The sequence below is a fragment of the Engystomops pustulosus genome, chromosome 6 (assembly GCF_040894005.1).
Source record: "Engystomops pustulosus chromosome 6, aEngPut4.maternal, whole genome shotgun sequence".
Taxonomy (NCBI): domain Eukaryota; kingdom Metazoa; phylum Chordata; class Amphibia; order Anura; family Leptodactylidae; genus Engystomops; species Engystomops pustulosus.
Genome location: NC_092416.1, coordinates 22,034,340 through 22,052,707, shown reverse-complemented (window position 1 = coordinate 22,052,707; position 18,368 = coordinate 22,034,340). Strand labels below are relative to the sequence as shown.

At 43.5% G+C, this 18,368-nt stretch overlaps 1 long non-coding RNA gene across 1 annotated transcript; it reads left to right on the top strand.

Annotated features, from left to right (window-relative positions):
• Window positions 1-637: 637 nt before the first annotated feature.
• Window positions 638-9,335, top strand: LOC140065582 (uncharacterized). Its single transcript, XR_011847962.1, has 5 exons — window positions 638-741; window positions 3,670-3,723; window positions 3,937-3,963; window positions 8,723-8,962; window positions 9,056-9,335. It is a non-coding gene; the product is annotated as an uncharacterized lncRNA (long non-coding RNA).
• The last annotated feature ends 9,033 nt before the right edge of the window (window positions 9,336-18,368 follow it).

Here is an 18,368-nt window from a genome sequence, read left to right as displayed (position 1 = left end):
AGCATGGAATATTAAATGGCGCCACTAGAAAGTACAATTTGTCCCGCAGATAACAAGCCCTAACACATGTCTGTAAACAGAAAAATTAAAAAAGTTATCGCTTTTTGAATGAGGGGAGTAAAAAACAGAAACACAGAAACGAAAGAGGGCTGTGTCCTGTAAGGGTTAAAAGCTAAATCAGACACAACACTTGAAAACTCAAGTCACTGCAATCTTCACCAGTGACATCTACTCTCTACATACTTTCACCTTGGGGGTCAAAACTGGGATCTCAAGGACATGTAATCCTATAACGATACCACAGAACAATGTGAATTAGTTACTTGTTATAAATCTCTAATCCCTACCTTGGCCCCCTGCCAGTCTCCTCTTACACAATTTTCTAGGGCGGTTCATTGGAAAGGATTTTTTTTTAATGCATAAATTAGCTTTACTAATGAGGAACAAGGATCCTTCTAACACAACCCTCAGCGGTCACGGTCCTGTGTCGAAGAGCAACCAGTGAGTAGTTTAATGAGACTGTTATTAGATACATTCATGTTGCAGTTTCCTCATTCATTAGACGCTGCATGTACTGCATAGGTTACAGTTTCATCTATGTCAATCCTTTTCTTTTTAATCCTGACCTCTGCTGTGGATGGGTGGACTTGGAGGATGGTGCCTTACCACTTGGATTGAGAAAACCCAGACCGCCAAGTTCTTCCGTACCAAAGTTTTCAGGTTTGATACTCCAGACTTCAGGTTTGATACTCCAGACTTCACTAGAATGCAGTTAGAATACAGTTTAAAAGCAATGCAAGTCCTGCACATCCAGGGCGTAACTACAGTAGTAGCAGCTGCTATGGGGCCCACAGTGTGTGTATGCGTGATGTGTATATAATGTATGTGTGTATATGCTGTATGTCTGTATAGTTTTTTCTGAGGGGAGAGGCCACATTCAGAGAGGGGCCCTGCCTCTCTTAGCTATACCCCTGTGATACCCCGTCTCAAAATTGTAATCAGAAGATGCACATGAAAAATGCTTGTGTGAAAGGGGCCTCACGCCTCAGGTTTTTTACAACAAAATATGTGCATAATCTGCAACTTGTGCAGATACCGTTATAAGGAAAACCATTGTATTTGCAGTGAGTGCTTTAATTACCATATTTTTTAAGACCGAGTAGAATACAAGTATTTTCTTTACCTCTGGAGAGTTTTTGCCATAAAAAACCAAGGGAGAGACTTATCAGAAGTCTCTGAGGTAAAACTGGCAACCAATCAGAGCTCAGCTTTACTTCTATAGAAGGCTATTGGAAAATGAAAGCTGAGCTCTGATTGGTTGCTATGGGTAACTCGAAGAGTTCAGCTCTCAGGCACTTCTGATAAATCTCCCCCCCAAGAGTTTAACAGAAATGTCCTACATACAAGTAAGGTAGAAAAGTGGACTATAGTGAACATCAAGGGCTTCTTGCAAGACTTTCTTGTACAATATGCAGAAGACTAAAATAATCAAGTTTCAATAAATCTTTAACGGAAATCTACCATCAAAATCCATCCTGATAAATTGGGAATACATACTCACAGATCCAGGCACCGGGACTGTGGTATCTTCTTATATTTGTTTTCCATGACCTCCTTCCTTCTAAAATCAACTTTTAAAATGATGCTAATGAGCCAGAAAGGCTCTGTGGGCGTTATCACAGCCCCTTGTTGCTGCAGCTCCCCTCCCTCCTTCTCCCTCAGCACTTCCCTCCTTCCTCTGACTGATGCAATCTCACACAGTGGGAGGGTAGGAGGTATTCCTGCAAAGTGTAGCAGCACATGAAGTTCCTGCATAGAAGAGGCTCTGGTAAGGCCCTTCTAGATAATTAGCATGAATTTCAAAGTTGATTTTAGAAGGAAGGAGGCCGTGGGTAACAAATTTAAGAAGTTTACCTCTGTCACGGTGCCTGGATCTATGTGTAAGTGTCCTGGTTTATCATTACAATCTACATATCATAGAGGATCTGTACTTATTTACAGATCCAGAGGCAGATTTCCCAGGGTATCTTGATCCCAAACGTGTGTTTCATATAGTTAGGTCTGGCTTTCTTTGTCCGAAAAGGTTTTTTTTAATATGCTAATTTCCTGCAAGGCTATTAAGGGCATCACCGTAGCCTCTTCTATTTCTGGAGTCTAGGGCTATTTTAATGCCTCCAGTTGCCCCCTTGCATGTCTTTAATATTTCTAAAACTGGAGCCACAGCCCTGTGCATGCGCAGTGTTTAGCGTCTTCAGGGAAGTTGTGTGCATGTGCTCTGCATAGACGGATACCATGAAGACTCTGCAGCCCCTTCAGCAAATTAGCCAATGCAGGCAGTCCCCAGGTTACGTACAAGATAGGTTCTGTAGGTTTGTTCTTAAGTTGAATTTGTATGTAAGTTGAAACTGTATATTTTAAAATTGCAGTTCCAAACAAAACCAATTTTTCGGAGTTTCAAAATGTTTTGCTGTAATTGGACCAAGGATCATCCATAAAGCTTCATTACAGACACCTTACAGCTGATCATTGCAGCCTGGGACTATAGTAACATCCAGAGAGCTTCACCAGAGGTCACAGTGGGCAGGGGGGGTCCGTCTGTAAGTCGAGTGTCCTTAACTAGGGGGCCGTCTGTATATTAAAGGACACCTGTCATCAGGTCTGTGTCACTTGTCCTGTCACCTCTACCTGTTGGAGCAGCTCACAAGGATCCCATCCCAGCCTTTATCTAGTTATTTCATACATTATTCATTGTAAGATCATCTATTCTTTATCATGTAAATGAGGCTGGTCACATGGTCAGAGGCAGTGATGTCACCCCTGTTACCCCTCCCCTCTCCTCCCCCTGATCATGTCTGTGTGTAATGTATAGTAAAGCATTGCTGGTGTCTGTGCTGCATCTGCTGACATGCTGCATCCTCCTAATACACAGAGACATGTTCTGTTATAACATGTTCTGCTGTAACATGGCTGCCTGGAGCTGCTGTATCTCTCCTATACACACACACATGCACACACAGGCTGCAGGGGGCGTGGCCACCAGCACCAGGAAGCACATCATTATACAGCCTCACATCATTATACAGGCTGTCAGTCAAGCACTGGGGGTGTGGCTGTGCCTCCCACTCATGAATAGAGTGGACAGCTTGAATATGCTAATGCTTCATTGGACATTTCACAGGTCATTTGCATACAGCTTTAGGACCTCATTGCTTAGGTTTACAGGCATGTAGAGGGACAATGAAGGGATAGAGGCAATGCTCTCTAATGGCAGAATATGAAAATATATTTAGATTAGGGGGGTTATTTTGCATGACGGGTTCTCTTTAAGGATAGCTTTTGGGGATAAAGATCATACCCAACTACTGTATATAAAATACACGTTCTGGATCACGCTGCGGTGGGGAATCTGCCTCTGGATCTTCTTTGGTAAGTAGATTTGTGATTGTAGATTTCCTTTAGTACAGAGCCATACTGCAACCCCACGATGCAACAATTAGGGGACACTGACAATTGGGGTAACATTTCAATAAGACGCATAATCTTGGGGTGCAGGATAATGACATACTACTTCTAAAGTGTCGGGAGAGGTCATGAAATGAAAGCACATGTACTCATCACTGCGGCTTCTCATCTGTAACTACAAAATATGTATTTTTGATTTATTTTCAGAAATGTGCGGCCTCCCCATCTTGTACTTATGTATTTTGGGTGCATCGTTATATGGTAAGTGTATACAAAATATAATAAAATTGAGAAGAAAAATGCTACATATTCAGTATAAAACTTGCCTATGTTTCTATTCCGTCACCAGGATATAATGTTGCAATCTATTCTAACTCAGAGATGTCATATAATAACTAATAGTCTTAGTATGAATTATCCTTTATTGTACACTGTATAACGGGCTGAATGATAATTCCTTATTTTCTAGCACAGATGCCGGTGGACAGATACTATTGTCAGGTAAATGTACTGATGTATTGTGTGTTGCAAATAATTATTTTTTCTTCCAATATGAGACACCTTTGCACATTTGCCCCTGAAACACTGGATCAACATTGTAGAACTAGTGGTTCTAGAGACTCTATACAGTAGTGGATTAATATATATAGGCTGTTTGGGTGGTAGCCTAGGGCCCAAGTCTTCTAGGGGGGCCCATAACCAACCAAACTACTCACCAAATTTCATACTGAGAAGAAACTTCGCCCATGAAATCCTCATATATCTGTTCCTGTTCTCAATACACATGTACACAAGAGACATTTCAGGACCTTGAAGGTCCCCCAAAGGTCCTGACAGTGCAGTTCGAAAGCAGGGAGAAGGGACACATCCTCCGTGCCCCAAAAAGCTGATTCTAGTCCCATATGTAGGAAGTGATTCCAGACTTGTAGTGGCTATGATAGTCATACAGCCCAGGGCCCATGGTGGTCTTAATCCGCCCCTGTATCCACCCCTGACATGATTAGACAGGTTCCCTGCAACAGTCTATTGAATGTCTTTAGTGCTCTCCTTTCTATTAGTATCCTTCTGACTTGGCCCATTTTTTCAAATCGGACATTTGTCACTTTTCTGCAGCTTTTACAAATGTAAGTTAAAGAAAATCATTAATTCTTGTTTATGGTTTTTATCATTTTTTTCCCCAGACGTTCACTGTACTGTGTTATCTTTGTTCTTAGGGTCATCACGATTACAGCAATGCCCCATTTATATGAATTTTTTATGGTTCACTTGTTTTGCAGAATATAGAACTCGATGGGGGTCATTTACTAAGGGCCCGAATCGCATTTTTACGACGTGTTACCCGAATATTTCCGATTTGCGCCGATTTTCCCTGAATTGCCCCAGGATTTTGGCGCACGCAATCGGATTGTGGCACTTCGGCATGTACGCGGAGAAACCGCCGCATTAAAAAAAAAAAAGTGTCGCTGGACACGCGCTTACCTTCACCAGGAATAGGATCCTGCACTCCGGCGGACCTCGGGGGACTTCAGCGTAGCACTGACTCCTGGTGGACGTCGGAGGAACTGCCTTAGTGATTCGCCGGAAGACCCGAATCCACTGCAGAGAGCGCGCCGCTGGAACGCGAATGGACCGGGTAAGTAAATCTGCCCCATTTTGTGAGACATTTGCTTATTTTTTGCAGTGCCTTGTGACAATGGGCAGAACATTTATATTTTTTTTGTTTCCAGATCTGTTTTAGAGCTTTTTTTTTCCCCTTTCTATCATGTTGGGGAAAATGTAACTTTTTGATCACTTTTTATGCGCTTTTTATGAGATCAGATGTAAAAATTTCATATTTTTCATAGTTTTTTGTGGGTTTTTTTTACAGCGTTCTTTGTAAGGGTTCAGTGACAATTTTATTTATTGTGTGGGTTGTCACGGGCGTTGTGATACTCTATATGTTGAGTTTTTTGGGTGATTTTCACTTTTTATTTTTTATTTGATTATTGCATGGGAATTTTGTTCTTTTTTAATATTTTTTTTAATTGCACTTTTTTTTACTGTTTTATTTGGTCCCAGGGTGGGACATTTGATCACTTGTTCATTGTAATATGCTGCAATACTAATGTAATGCAGCATATTACAGTCAGCCTATGCATTCTGCATAGGCTGACAGCTGCACTGTTAGATGAGTGCACAATCCTAACAGGCTGTTACTGAAGGCAGCTCTGGGGTCCTTATCGGACCTCAAGGTTGCCATGGCAATGATCGGTACCTCCGTGCCCTGCATAGAGGGTGCCAATCGCCACACCAATGCACCCTAGATGGCGCAGTCACTAGGACCCGTCTATAGGGTTGTACAGGAGGGATCGCGATAGTCGCGATCCCGACTGTTACTGTTGGATCCCGGCTACCGCATGTTGACAAGATCCCGCAGCGATCGCACGGGCTCTGCTTCTGGTACGGGATGGGGTTAAATATTCTTAATTTCATACACATCAGAGCTCATTTACTAATGGTCTGCGGGCCGCACTATTGTCAGGGTGGGGGGTGGACCGCCGGACGATCCCACTGATTCGGACTGAGCGCAGGATTTAACATTTAAATTGTGTCACAAGACAATGCAGATTAATTTATTTACAAAAAAGGCCCAATTAGGACCTCACTGAAACCCATTTGTCAGAACAAGCACACTAGCCTGTGTCTAAAAGGTAAATCTTTATTTATTCATTTAAAAGTTTTTTTTATCTTTTATAAGGCACTACAAAAAGGTGTAATAAAAATCTACAATCACTAGGACCTCAAATTAAACTGATTATAGAGATGTATTATCTTAGTGGCTGGAATGATGTGTGATGGGAGATTTAAATTTCTTCACACTGTCATCCTTTGATTTATTGGGGGTCATTTACCTTGGGCCCGAATCGCTTTTTTCGTCGGGTTGCCAGTAAATTACTGATTTGCAACAAATTGCCCCGGGTTTTTGGCGCACGCGATCAGATTGTGGCGCATCGGCGCCGGCATGCATGTGATGGAAATGGGGGGTCGTGGCCGTTGGAAAACCCGACGGATTCGGAAAAACGGCCGTATTTTTTTAAAAAAATGTGTCACTTACCTGCACCCAGCAATGGATGGCGAGCTGCAGTGAACTCTGACGGACTTCAGCTCAGCAGCGACACCTGGTGGACATCGGGCCATAGTGAATCGCCGGAAGACCCGAATCAGTGTCGGAGAACATGCCGCTGGATCGCGAATGGACTGGGTAAGTAAATCTGCCCCATTGTTCCTTACACACAGGATCTCCAGCGGAAGATATTTACTATTCACGTGTGGATAGCTTTTATTTTTGGACACTAGGTGTCACCCTTGAGTCAGCACACATCGATACTGTATCTATTAGTGTCATACAATGTAACACTCTCTCAATGATGTTGTTTAAGTTACACTATCCTTCCGTAAATAGTTGGGGTGTAAGCGCTCTCACTTGCCAGCTCCGCTGTATTTTTTCAGGAATAATTTCAGTCTCATTCACAAATGTTTTTGCTGAAGACTCACATCCACATTCATTTGCAAATTATGCCACTCGTAATTTCTAACTATGTTAGATATTCAGTAGGTCCTATGATCGCTAAATAAAACATGAAACACTACAGCCCCCCGACATGTGGCGTCCTCAGGGGTGCTGGGGCTAAGTGTGCGGGAAACCTGTAACGCGCTAGAAGATAAGACCTCTGTTTGGCACATCATCAATGACGTTTGGGTTACAACTGGGCCTTTTTGCAGTAAAAAGCTAGACACAAAGGGAACACAATTCAAAGCTCACAATCAGTTCACTTTAATTTTACTCGATTTTCTTCTCAAACACAATTACTTTCTGTTTGGCGGTGCCTTTTACCATCAGGTGAAGGGCACCGCCATGGGCACTATCTGTGCACCCAGCTGTGCAAATCTTTTTCTTGGGTGGTGGGAATCAACAGACGTTTTCAGCGAAGCACTTTCTTACTTTACAGATTATATTTTGTTTTGGGGCAGATTTATTGACGATGTCGTCACTCCAGATCCTGTGTGTAAGGAACAATGAGTCAAAGGATGACAGTGTGAAGAAATGTAAAACTCCCATCACACATGATTCAAGCCACTAAGATTAAAAAAGATAATACATCTCTATAATCAGTTTAATTTGAGGTCCTAATGATTGTAGATTTGTATTACACCTTTTTGTAGTGCCTTGTAAAGGACATAAAACTTATAAATGAATAAATGAAGATTTACATTTAAGACACAGGCAAGTGTACTTGTTCTGACAAATGGGTTTCAGTGAGGTCCTAATTGGGCCAATTTTGTAAATAAATTAATCTGAATAAAAATGTTGGACCCAGTCAACTTATATCTACGTTCTAATTGTTTAAAACAAGACAATGCACTTACATGCACCAGAAAGAAGAAGGTGGACCTGAGTGGGGAAGCGACACATGCAGGATATCGGGGGCACGATCTTAGCGAATCGCGACAGATGTGCATTCTCGTCGGACAACGCACCTCGGGGAACGCACAGGGACGGGTAAGTAAATATGCCCCATCATCTGACGCAATGGGGGTCATTTACTAAGGGCCCGATTCGCGTTTTCCCGACGTGTTACCCGAATATTTCCTATTTGCGCCGCTTGTACATGAATTGCCCCGGGTTTTTGGCGCACGCGATCGGATTGTGGCGCATCGGGGCCGGCATGCGCGCGACAGAAATCGGGGGGGGGCGTGGCCGAACGAAAACCCGACGTATTCGGAAAAACCGCCGCATTTAAAAACCGAAAATGTGTCGCTTGGGGAGCGCTCACCTTCACCTTCTATGGGATGGTGCATTCCGGGGCGTTAAGATTATTTTCGGCGCTGCAGCGCCACCTGGTGGACGGCGGAGGAACTACCATCTTAAATCCCAGCCGGACCCGAATCCTGTGCAGAGAACGCGCCGCTGGATCGCGAATGGGCCGGGTAAGTAAATGTGCCCCATTGATTCATTTCATTAGTTAATTATCCTTTTAGTAATTAATCATTTATTTATTAGTTTTTTGTTTGTTTATGTATGTATTTGTAAACAGTATGTATGTAGGTAAACTCATACACACACATGTGTTCATTCAATTCATTCATTTATACACTCATTAATTAAATTATACACTCGTCTATTTATCAACCAGCCTTATCCCCTGCGCCTCGCCTTATTTTTACACACATGTCTTCTGTTATTTACTGACAAACACAATTATAATTTCACTTAAAAAAGGGGATCCCTGAAACGCGTTGTGACTACCTGTGAGGTCCTTATTAATACTAATAAAACCTTTGAAGAATTACCAGTCTCGCTGTGCGCCTCTCGTCTATGACCCCCCATGAACCTATTGCCGGACTCCAACCGGTACAGCACCCCGAGTATGGAGAACACAAAGACATCGGCTGCACCTCCGACCATTATCCTCCACTCCTAAACTAGAGTTGTGCCTTATGCTGAGCACAACTCCACCAGGTGAGCATTTACCAACCACATTACACATCTGAAACTGGACAATATCACCTTATGAGCGCTGTTTTGTATTGTCTCTGCTTCTCCTTTATTTAGGAACAATGCAACAGACACAGCCGCCGGCTAATTTCTGAAGACCTTGGCATAATCCCAAAAATGCACCAAAAAAGTCCCAGAAAATTAAAAAAAACTGCAAATAAGAGAAGAAAAAAACTGGTCAAAATAGATACAAAATACATGTCCCCCTCTGTCTCAATTTCTCTTTCGCACCTGACTCTCTGCTCCCCATTTCTCTTTCATCTCCATCTCATGTCATATTCTTTATCATCTGTGTCTCTCTTACACTGGATATGAATAAACAGGGTCTAAGCTGTTACTACCACGGCTACTACTTCCACTGTGAGAAATGAGCAATTGACTGCAATCATCAATACCTTGGATCGTTAGCCTGAACAGGAATGGGGAGCGGGCACATACATTGATTACAGTGAACCTGTCACCAGGAATGTCTTTTTAGCTGGGGGCAGGTTCCAGTAGCCTCTGCTATACTGATTTTAAAAATGCCTTTGTCAGCATTCTGAATACCGCCACTACTTTATAAAACTATTTTTCACAATTCCTGGATCCCTGCTAGCAGTGTGTGGTCAGTCCCAGGGGAAAGGCAGTTGCAGGTGCACCTTGATGCCGGTGTCTCAGTCCCATGTATGCATTATTCCTCCATCTTCTTTTCTACACCATCCACTGCCCGCTCAATGCACAGGACAGGAAAGATGGGCGGTCAGAGGAGCTATAAGAGTGTGGAGGAGAGGAGACTGACACACACAGGCTGCTTGTAAGGATTCAGGAGTAGTGGACCCACTAAACCGCCATGGACTATGATGTAAGCCAACAACTGGGAGCGGAGTCTAAGTGGTAACCGGTTTTCACCAGAGACCACCTCCAAGAGGGTTGGCCTTGCCGCTTTTTTTTCTGTAAAACAAGGGCATATGGTGTGTAACCCCTTCATGACCGATGGTCATTGGTGCCGGAATGTCTAGGTCAAATTTTGACGTTTGCACTTCAATAAATGACGATATCTCTGGAAAAGCTTTACATATCATAACAAATTTTACTTTGTTATTTTCAAGACATGTGAAACTTTATCTTGATATAATAGTTTCAATAACTATGTGGTGTCCACATAAGGCTGTCTATAAGGAATCCATGGGCATTAGGGGGGCTGTATCTAATGAATCCGTAGGGGCTGAAGGGGGCTTTATAAAAAAAATAACCATTAACGGGGCTGTATATAAAATAACCATGAGGGGGCTACTTGGGATGATAAACTAGGGAATAATTTAGGGAACAGGAGACGGTTTTAGTTTCTGAATGGAGTTCACTGCAAAGGGGCCGACTAAGGAGCTGTTGTCCAGGGGCCTACTGAAACCTGGAACCGGCCCTGCATAAAAATCTAGTTTTTAGTACAAATTTAAGGGTTGATATCTCTTGCTCTGTGATGCATATATACACAATCCATATATCATATTAAATATATCATATTAAACAAAATAGAACTTATAATCTTTCCTCATCCTTTCCAACACATCTCTCCCCTCCAGACCTAACCATCACAATTGTTGCCTCCACACTCTCCCCAGTCCCTAAAGTCTGCGGCCTTGGAGTCATCTTTGACTCTGCCCAATCCTTTAAGCCTCACATCCAGGCCCTTACTATTCTCTCACATCTGACCCTTTCCCAATCCAGAGTCTGTAAAATGACTAGTCCCTGCCGTCATCATCCTATTAACCTATTGCAACACTCTTCTCTGTGGTTTCCCAGATAACTCTCTAACACCCCTCCAATCCATCCAAAACTCTGCTGCCCGGCTCATCCATCTGTCTCCTCTTCTCCTCTGCTTCTCCTCTCTGCCGGTCTCTCCACTGGTTCCCCAATGCACAGCAAATTCGATTTAAAATACTAACCCTGACATACAAAGCCGCCCACAACCTGCCCCCTCCATATATCTCTGAACTCAGCAGGCAATACAGTACCACACATAATCTTTGTTCCTCACAAGACCTTCAGCTTCTCTCTTTTACCATCCACTCTCCACATGCTTCTCCCATACTCGGGAAGTCTCCACCAAAATGTGTCAGACCGTCCCCCACTTTCCAAACCTTCAAATGTAACCTGAAAACCCACCTGTTCAAGATTGCCTACAACGCACATTAACTGGACTGCTCTGCTCCCTCACCTCATGTCTCTATCCCCCTTCCCCCCATATAGATTGTGAGCCCTCATGGTCAGTGTCCTCCTCCTACTTGTCTTCTGATTTCTGTAGTTATGAATTTTGTACTTACATTTTTATTCTCCTGCTTAATTTTCACTCCAAATTGTGTTTCTAGGTTCCAGGGTTCCGGAGATATAGCCGTTGGAAGTTTACCACTGCCATGACGTTTATAAACTTCCTTTCTGCAATCTGTCACATTAAAAGCTGACATATTTTTACGTGGAACAGTAGTCTAATGACTCTGTGTGAGATTACATCCGGCTGAGGGAGCAGAGGGGAAGGTGAGACAATGTAGCAACCTGTGAAGCAACAGCACAGAGGGGCTCTTGAGACCTTAGGCTCATTGACATAATTATAAAAGTTGATTTCAGAAGTGAAGAGATCATGGATAACAAATATGAGAAGATCCGAGTGCCTGGAGCTATGAGTAAGTGTAGCTTTAGTTTATCAAGCTTCATTTTCCGTTAAAGTCAATACGATATCACAACATGCTAACAAGATAGGCTGCAAACAACAACAAAGCCACTAGGTGGCCACACAGAGGGACGTAGAAAAGTCAGTCTGAAGTTTATTGTGTTCTTGTAAGGATCAAGCGACTGCACAGTAGAGATAAGTACAGATTAACAATTATAAAAAAAGGTAAAAGTTTATTAAAAACTTTAAAAAGGTACCAAAACAGTAGCATAGCCCCTTATGCATGTTACATTATTATGTTCTACCTTCAGGATAATTTACCTCACACCAATCAGATATCCCTGTAGGGTGTACATTTTGTGGGTTGAGCTCATGTTTTCATCAATACTACTTTTGGATCTGTAATTCTCTTTATGGGTTGAGAAATGGGCAAAAGGTGATGGTTCTGAAGGGTTTTTCTCCATATTAAAGGAAAATCATTTTTATATTTTGGTAGTCTATGAATGCTATAGGGGAAAGGAGCCTCTCCAATTGACACACCCGATAACATAACAGGGGTAGAGATGGGGGGTCAAGTGTCACTGCCGTTTATGTGCCGCAGTCAACGATTAACACCCTCATCCTGTTCGATCACTGATCACAGAAGTTACTCGCGATTATCTGCCCTCTCCTTAAGGGTTAACAACTGTGCATCATTCATGAATATTGTGTATCCTTAAAAGGTTAATATTAACCCCTACCCTCTGCTCCCTCAGCACTTCTACCTCCCTCTGACTGATGTAATCTTACGGCAACAGAGGAAGTTTTAGCACACAGTGCAAAGGGGAAGTGGTCCTTGCACAGTGTAACAGCCTGTGAATCTACAGCAGAGAAGGGCTCTGGTGACTGCCCTAGTAGCCTTCTAGGCTCATTAGCAGAATAAGGGAATTCCAGAATAAAGGAGGCCATGGATAACATGTATAAGAAGATTCCCACAGTCATTGCCTGGATCTATGAGTAAGTGCCCCTAATTTATCAGGATGGATTGTGATTGTAAATTTTGCTATAAAAAAACATTTACAGACCCAGTGATACAAATTGTGTCTATTTATTTAAATAACAATATAATATATTTCTGTAAGCATCTCCTGGTAGTAGGAGCTGGTTTGTTTGGCCTCAGAGGATCAGGTACGGCTTCTGCACGGACTCCATCGCTGTACTATTACATCCCGGGGGATCTATTACATTGCACATAGGGGGAAGGGGTTAAATTTAGCTATATTTGGTTTTTCAGTCTTAAAATAATTTTATATTGTTTCAAATTTCCACATTTTTCACACAGTTAAGAACAGGTAAGTCATACATGAGATCCTATGGGAGAGCGGGACTTCCCCCTTTTATCCTGATCCCAGTTAATGAGTGAAGGGGTTTTCCAGGAGTTTCTAAAAATCCATATGGGTGACAAAAATGAGAAGAGGTACCTTCCCTGCTCGGGCTGCTTGTTCTCACATTGCTCTCCTCTTGCGGTCCTCCGCACCTCAGCCCAGCTTGAATTGCCAAACATCAGGTGTCCCATTTCTTCCAATCGGTGACCTCCTTGTACCATGGGATGTCACTTTTTTTTTTGGAAAAGAAAGGAAGTACCAGAGTAAGCAAGAAATGGGAGCCGGGGGAGGGAATGAGTTTTCTAGAATTTCTGAAAAACCAACATTAGATACCATTTATGGTGTGTAATAATAAAGTCCCGTCATTATATTTTATATACATTAAAGGACACCTGTCATCAGGTCTCTGCCACTAGTCCTGTCACCTCTACCTGTTGGAGCAGCTCACAAGGATCCCATCCCAGTCTTTATCTAGTTATTTCATACATTATTCATTGTAAAATCATCTATTCTTTATCATGTAAATGAGGCTGGTCACATGGTCAGAGGCAGTGATGTCACCCCTGTTACCCCTCCCCTCTCCTCCCCCTGCTCATGTCTGTGTGTAATGTATAGTAGAGCATGGCTAGTGTGTGTGCTGCATCTGCTGACATGCTGCATCCTCCTAATATACAGGTGAGAGACACAGACATCAGCTACACATGTACCTGACATGTTCTGCTATAACATGGCTGCCTGGAGCTGCTGTATCTCTCCTATACACACACACATGCACACACAGGCTGCAGGGGGCGCCAGCACCAGGAGGCACATCATTATACAGCCTCACACCATTATACAGGCTGTCAGTCATGCACTGGGGGTGTGGCTGTGCCTCCCACTCATGAATAACGTGGACAGCTTGAATATGCTAATGCTTCATTGGACATCTCACAGGTCATTTGCATACAGCTTTAGGACCTCATTGCTTAGGTTTACAGGCATGTAGAGGGACAATGAAGGGATAGAGGCAATGCTCTCTAATGGCAGTTTATGAAAATATATTTAGTTTAGGGGGGTTATTTTGCATGACGGGTTCTCTTTAAAGACTGAAATTGCACCTAATTCTTGTATCAATTATAACACAAGTGGTGGTTATATATTTGTCATGTAGTGCCCAGTGTTCACCAGCAGATGGCTGACAGTATCAAACACAAGAAAATCGGTAGACAGGTCCCGAGGTATTGAGTTTTTGTCACTGGCTCCCTCTGAGCACGACTTTATCCTCCCTGGTCTTGTGTATACAGGTCTATGTGTCTCATCCACACACCTTAAACTCACAGAAACATCTAGATGTAAATGGATATTGTGCCAACCGTACTAGAGGCAATAAGACACAATGATACATAAAAGGGCACAAGATGAAACATACAAGGACACTTGGTGATGTTAGGGATTTTTATGCAGGGCCCCAACAGCCCTCTTGACTTTTGTAAGGTGAGTCCTAATTAACCCTTTGAGGGAGGATGAGATAAAGACCAAGACATACACGTCAATCTCTTAGTCAAGATCTTCTCTCGTTTAATAATCAAAATGCATAATATATATCAGACAGAAGAGTCATCAAAGGGGCGTGAATAGTATACTGCAAAGCTATTGGACATCAGCACATTCTGGGAAAAACAATTAATTAATTGTGCTCAGTTCTCAGAGACCTTGTACACAGATATTGTTTATACTAATGCTGAGAAGAAGAAGATAAGTGGCTCCAGAATCCTAATATTATGCAGCTTCGAGGACAGACTGGCTTCTCATTAAATGTCAAAGGGTATTAGCTGACAGTTGAGCAAACATGTTACATAAAATGAAGTTTGAATCATGACATTAACTTGACAATGGTCAGGGAACATGGCCGCTGTATCTAAGATGGCGGACAGTAGTCAAGATGGCGTCCGAAACCAGTGCAACCTCCTTAACAGTGAGGTAACTAGGATGATTCCCCCTCCCCTCCAGAAGGGTTGGCTATGTGCCGAGGGCACAATATCCATATGTGTATATATAGATCTTCTTGTAAATCTACAGTCTATGGGTTGTTTCACAGTCTGCTAAAAACATATTGCTACATAACTGAATCATAATGAAGTCACTACCCGGATAGGGTGTTTTGCCCCAGTATCCAACTGTTTGCACCCATCACAATTGCTTAGGATAAGGATAAGAGACTGGTCAAACTGCACCAGTGACATGGCCAGGCAAGAAATAATGGTCTGGTTTAGTGTCCATTGTCATACACGGGGGTGTGGGAGAATCTCTTGGGGCTAGAGTCTGTGGACTCCCTGGACCACCAGGGGGGATGATGATACTAGCCGCAACCCGGGACCGAAGTCTAAAGGTCCCCTGGTCTTCGCCAGAGGCCAGCGCAAAGCAGAATGGTCTTGCTGCGGCGGGGGTGCCACCAGGTCATTCCACGGGTGCGACTAGGCCCGCGGTGGCAGCCAAGGTAGGAAAGTAGAAAACTGGACACAGGGAAGGCAGGACCTCGGGAAGGCAGAACCTCGGGGAGGCAGGACCTTGGGAAGGCAGGAGCGCCACCGGGATACAGGACCGCCAAAGGAGTACAGGACAGCCACAGGAGTACAGGACTGCCACAGGAACACAGGAAAGCCACAGGAACACAGGACGGCCACAGGAACATGGGAATCACGGAGGTGTCTGGAAAAGCACAGAAACACAGGAGGCTTTCACTTCAGTGGAATGAAGATCCGGCAGAGAGTGAAGAAAGGTGCCAGATTATAAAGGCAAGCCGGATTAGCAGAACCAATCCGGAGGACGCTGGCCCTTTAAGACTGGGCGAGCCGGCGCGTGCGCGCCCTGGCATCGGCCTAGCAGCGGCCTAGTTGGAGAAGTCGGCGTGCAGCCAGGAGAGGTAAATCCGCGCTGAGGGACAGGGACACGCCACACAGCAGGACACAGGTCCACCCACGATCTGTGCCGAGGATCGTGGGTGTAACCGTGAAATCCATGACTATGGGATTGCCAAGTTCAGCTGGAATCTAAATGAAGAATAATTGTAATTGTGGGTAAAGTAGAGAAAATACAATTTTTTGAGTAGACAACATTAAGCTTAATTTCAGTATGTCTTCAGCTAGAAAGTCATCCCAATAGAAAATCCTACTGTGTCCCTAATTCCAAAGCAGGGATGGCGTTAGGGGTTGGCAAACTGGGCATTTGCTCAGGACCCCCTGTTCTAAAGGGGCCCCCTGCATGTATTTATACGGTATTTCATATTTATCTTCTGTCATCCATCTCCCAATTATCTGTCTATCTCCTATATAATTCTCCTACAGCCCCATATTACAGATACTTACCTACTACTGCATGTAACTGCAAAGTGTTATTATTGTGCATGGCTAAAGGAGCCTCTTACTGACTGTGACTGCACATAATAGTTTATTTTTAGGGCCCCACTTTGTCTAAAATTGGCCCTGTCAAATGGTTTGTGTGGATGAAGTGATTGTGTCTTACCATCATGTAGATGAAATGAAACCCCAGAAGATGTTATTGTTAGAGAATCGTGTCCTCATCATCCGTGTTATTACTGTGCAGTGTCTGTGTTATTCTTCAGCATTTCCCCTTCTTGTTCACTTATAACAGGATAAAAGGAGGAAAGAGACGTGACAAGAAAAAACTGCATACAATCTGTGCAAGTTAAGGAAGACAAAAAGTTGCGGCACTCACCCAAACAATCTTCTTTATTTACAACTGTACATAGGACAGGGAGGTGTGGCACGGTAAAAACTCCGGCGACGGACCGTTTCGCGCACTCCTGCGCTTCGTCTAGCCGTAATGGCATTGCGACTAGACAAAGCGCAGGAGTGCGTGCAACAGTCCGTCTCCAGAGTTTTTACCATGCCACACCTCCCTGTCCTATGTACAGTTGTAAATAAAGAAGATTGTTTGGGTGAGTGCCGCAACTTTTTGTCTTCCTTTACAAGCATGAGATGCTTACTTGCTGGCTGAGCACCACCTGTGAAAAATCACACGCACCCGGACTGCATGACACTGCCTTGGCCGTCCGTTGCCTTCGATTGCTAGTCCGGTAGTGCCGACGTTTTTCTGGACGGTGTGAACACCGCCTCTAGACACCGCCTCTTGTGTGATATACCTCATCTTAGGAGACAGTTTTCCTCACTTTTGACAGATCTGGGCCAACATGTTGATGGGGAAAGACAATCTGCCTGTGGTATGTGCACATTAGTCTGGTGCTGCTCCAACGTTTTTAGGTACATTTTTACCATACAGCGTGTAGCACAATTTTGTCGCTGTAATAAATGTGTCACAAACTCCAACTAAGCAGTAAGTCGCCCCTTTAGGTGCACATTTTTTCTGCCTTGTCAGACACTGTGCAGCCGCGACTGGTGGAAACATTATGTAAATTCATGTGCAAGCTCCAAATACGTCCTTTTTAATGCAAGGTGCAACATAAAAATGGCGTGGCCAGGTCAATAGGTTTGGGTCGTTAAATTTTATAAAAAAATATTGACACAAACTCAGTTTCAATAGGAAAATGAAGGTAGGAAAAAAAAGCAGATGGATTATAATTAAAATAATATTTTTTTCAGATTTTAATGTTACTTTGGCCTTTTAGCAGTGTACAGATGTACTGATATTGGCTGATTAGTGGTGGTGCCAGGTATCAGAGCTCTGCTTATCTAATATCTGACTCTAAGGATAGTTCCTAAATTTCAATATCCCATAAATCTCAATATCCTTGAGAAAGGTGGAAAGAAAGGATAGAACAAGGAGGAAATTCAGTGGCGGGGGGATGGATGGAAGCAAGGAAAAAAATTAAATCAAGGATGGATAAATGGAGGGATTGGGACACATTTACTTACCCGTTCCCTGCGCGGTCCCCGATCCGGATTGTCCGACGAGGATAAACTCTGCTGCGATTCATGAAGATCGTGCACCCGATATCCTGCATGTGTCGCTTCCCTGATCAGGTCCGCTGGAGTTCACCATCTTCCTCCCGGTGCATGTAAGTGCATTGGATGCGACAAAAATTTAAATGTTAAATCCCGCACGTAGTTCGAATCCGTCGGATCATCCGTAGGCCCGCCTCCTGATTTGTGTCGTGTGAAAGCCGGCGCGATAGCGACACAATACGATCACGTGCGACACAAGCCCGGGTGCGAGCCCGGGAAACCCAACGAAAATGCGGCCATGGGACCTTTAGTAAATAAGTCCCAATGTGTTACATCTGTACCTGCATCATTCTTTGTCCGCAAGGTACAGCTTGGGATGTACTGAGAAGTGTTTCTTTATGTCTTTTGCTAGTCTGAAAACTGGTGTATTCCTTTTCTTGCCAGTCTTGATTGATTTC